Source organism: Cupressus sempervirens, chromosome 2 (genome assembly GCF_028749045.1).
Source record: "Cupressus sempervirens isolate cs-2001-9-10 chromosome 2, ASM2874904v1, whole genome shotgun sequence".
NCBI classification, from domain to species: Eukaryota; Viridiplantae; Streptophyta; class Pinopsida; order Cupressales; family Cupressaceae; genus Cupressus; species Cupressus sempervirens.
This window is the reverse complement of record NC_143119.1, coordinates 66,663,486-66,667,563: the sequence shown is the minus strand read 5'-3', so window position 1 is coordinate 66,667,563 and position 4,078 is coordinate 66,663,486.

Here is a 4,078-nt window from a genome sequence, read left to right as displayed (position 1 = left end):
AGTAACAATGTCACTTTGAAGGTGTAGTTGGTAGGTTTACTACTTTTGAGTTATCAAAATTTCATAATTTCACTGCTACTTATGTTGAATCTTCTTCAATTTTCATTTGGTTATTATTAGTAAGAAAGAAAAAGGAAATTGTTTGAATAGTTAAAATGATGATCTTGAAGCATTGATGCCAAAGAGATTTCCAAGAGGCAAAAGAAAATACAAAGGTAAAGAATAATATTTTTTTCACATAACAAATATGGTCATTTAATGTAAGATGTCCTGACAAAGAAGACATGGATGAGAATAGAGAAAGAAAGCAAAAATGTAGAAGTAATGACCAAGACAATAGGACAAACAAGAATTAAAAAGAAAAAGGTAAGAAATCTTGTTACATTGTTGAAGAAAAAACTCATTTATGAATTTGAAAGTAATGATGAAGAAGTTGTCTATGTTTCTATGAAAGAAGAGTATGATGCATATGAGAAAGATGCATTAATTTCATATGTGAGTAAAGGTGATAGATTGATAATTGATAGTGGATCCTCAAATCACATCACTAATGATAAAAGTAAGTTTGAAACTATGGAACCTTATAAAGGTAGTTGTGTTAAATTTGGTAATGATGCACCATGTCTTGTGAAAGGTAAAGGATCCATACAATTGACTCATAAGATCAAGTGTGAAAATGTTTATTGGGTTGAAGGATTTAAATATAACTTTTTGAGTGTTTCATAGTTGAAAAAATTAGGATACAGTGCCAAATTTCATCATAGGAAGGCCAATATATTTGATGCTACTAGTGAACTAGTTAGAAGTCGAGTTAGATAAGAGGTAACTTGTTGTATCTAGATTTATCTAATGAGGCATGCTTCTTTGCACAAAATAAACATATATGGTTATGGCATAAGAGGTTGTGTCATGTGAACTTTGATAATTTGGTAAGAATTAGTAAGATTAAAAGAGTAAGATGATTACCAAGATTGAAGAAGCCTGATAATGCTATGTGTAAACAACGTCAATTGGAAAAAATGACAAAGTATAGTTTCAAGACAAAAACATACCCATCTAATGATATTTTGGAAGTGGTTCATACTTACCTTTGTGGGCCTATTGGAATGCAAAGATACTATGGAAACAAATATTTCATTCAATTTTTTGATGACTACTCTACAATGACTATTGTAATACCACTTAAAGAGAAATATGATACTTTTTAGTTGTTTATGTGGTATTTGTCCAAACTAGAAAATGAAGCAGGTAAGAGTTTGAATTTTTGTGAGATCTCATAGAGGCAGAGAGTTTATCTCTAATGAATTAAACATATTGTGCAATCATAGAGGAATCAAAAGGAAGATGTCAACAACTAGGAGCCCCGCACAAAATGGAATAGCTAAAAAGAGAAATAGATCAATTGTGGACTATGTTAGCACACTAATCATACAGAGAAGAATATGTTATGGAAATACAAGAGAGAATTTTTAAGTACAATAGTATATACTTTGAATCAAGGACAACTCAAGAAAGGTACAAATGTTGCACCCTATGAGTAATAGTATTGATATGCACCTAATGTGAAGTATTTTTAAGTCTTTGGAAGTAAATGTTATATAGTGAAGGATAGTAGAAATGGAAAACTACATGTTAAAAGTGATGAAGGCATATTCCTAGAATATTCTACTAAGAGAAAAGATAATAAGTGTTTGAAATCTAACACTAAAAAAGTTGTGGAAAATGCAAATATGAAAGTTGATGAATATGCAGAAAAGAATGAATTTGAATGCAAGACAAAACCTGAAGATTTCAACACATTAATATGTGTCAATGAAGGTGTTCCCTACACCTTATCTGAGCAAGAGAAAAAAGCTACCAAGCAACAATAAAATATAAACTCTTAGTTACCATAGTAGTTTGTCAAGTAATAAAGTTTAGGTGCCAAGAATTAGTAAAGTGATCTACGATACATGAAGAAGTGTAAAACATTAGAAAGATAGTATTGAGCAAGTAGAACTTGAGCCTGAGCCTAAATAAGAGATATAAAATGAACCTAAAATCTATTTTCAAGATGAACTGATGCAAGAAGAAAGAAGAAAATGACCTACACTAGAAAAGTATGTGAGAAGACAACATCCACCTAAGAAAATCATTCAAAACAAAGACTCTAGAGTTATGAAAAGGGAAAAAATTAGAATTAATTACCTTACAAGATTGAGCTTAAATTAGTAAAATATGCTTTGGATAATGAAGATTTGATTCAAGCAATGAATGAAGACATTAATCAAATAGAGAAGAACAAAAACTAGACCTAAGGACAAGAATGTTATTGGAACCAAGTGGCTATTCAGGAATAAGCTAAATGAAAAAGGAGAAGTCACACAGAACAAAGATAGATTGATATGCAAAGGACATGCTCAAGAAGAAGGTATTGACTATGGAAAAACAATTGCCCCAGTTGGAATACTGAAAGGAGTTAGAATGCCACTTGTATATTCTTCTTATAAAGGATTTATAGTCTACCAAATGGATGTCAAATCCATATTTATGATCGGAATAAGTCAAGAAGAGGTTTACATTGAATATCCATAAGGATTTGTGGATCCCAACAATAAGAACATGGCATGTAAACTATTGGAATTCCTTACAATAATTGAGGGGGGGTGAATTAGTTGCCCAAGGTCCAAATGTACAAATAAAACTTCACAATGCTTACTAGACCCATATCCATAAAACCTTATTATGCATGCATCCATTAGATCATACAATACATAAACTTTGTAGGTATTGTCCTTGGTTGAAACAACTTTTGTAGAAATGTAAACATGAAACATAATAGATTCAATAAAACATTTGACACGAGGATTTTATGTCAAAATCCAATTTAGGAAAAACCATCAGTAACATGCTACTCATTCTCACTCATCTGAGGTGATGCCTTGTGAAAGGAAAACCTTGTTAAAGGTTAGAATGCACAGTATTAAATGTGACCTACTTAGAGGACTTTAATCACCCTATTAGGAGTAAGCCTTGTTAGAGGAATTTTGACCGTTCACTTGGAATGTCACCCAATTAAAGGATTTACAAATGACTATTAGGCCAACCTTAATCCAAAGTATTTACCCTAGACTGATACAATGATTATAAATTAATAATAAGGATTGATCTGATAACAAATTACTACTCACTTACAAATTATAAATCTCTATTTTAGTCCTGCATTCTGCTTAGCATTCACACACTTTGTAACCTAGACTATTCAACATAATAAGCATTATCACACATGATCTTTTCTATCGTTTTGATAGATCATTTTCCTTTGATCATATAGGGTGCATCATTACTAAACCATACATTATTTCCATCATAATAATTTAGGGTAATGAACTTACTTTTATCTCTACTCATGTGATGTGAACACCCACTATCAACGATCCATCTATCACTCTTACTCATCCTCATCAAAATCATCCTTCATTGAAACATACACCACTTTATCATCATGGTCATTAGACCCATCTCTAGTTTTCTCTTTAGAAATGTAGTAAGACTTCTTGCCTTTATCTTTGTAATCTTTGTTGTCTTCATCTCTTGTACTTCTGTATTTGTCTAAATTTCTATTGATCTTCTTCTTTGAACATCTAGCACCAATATGACCAACCTCATTTCAATTAAAACATATGATAGGTAATTTGTCTTTGAATTTTCCTTTGCCTTTGTGAAATCTCCTTGCTAGTATTACTTCAAGTTGTTCTACATCCTCCTCATCTATATCACTATCACTAGAAATGTATTTTACCTTTTTCTTCTTCTCCTTAGGTTCCTTTAATGATAGTTTACATTTTAAAGAAGATTCAACATTTTTAGATTTGAATTTATCAAAATTAGAGTGTTCAAATGTAGTGAGCCTACCTACCAAACCTTCAAGAGTTAGACTAGAACCTAGTATACATATTAATTCTTGTATGGTAGAAACTCTAATAACATATATGGGAAACAATGTTCTCAATAATTTTCTTAATAAAATATCATCATCTATCTTACGAGTAGCTCCTTATATAGCATTAAGAACATCTTTTACTCTATAGCAATATTG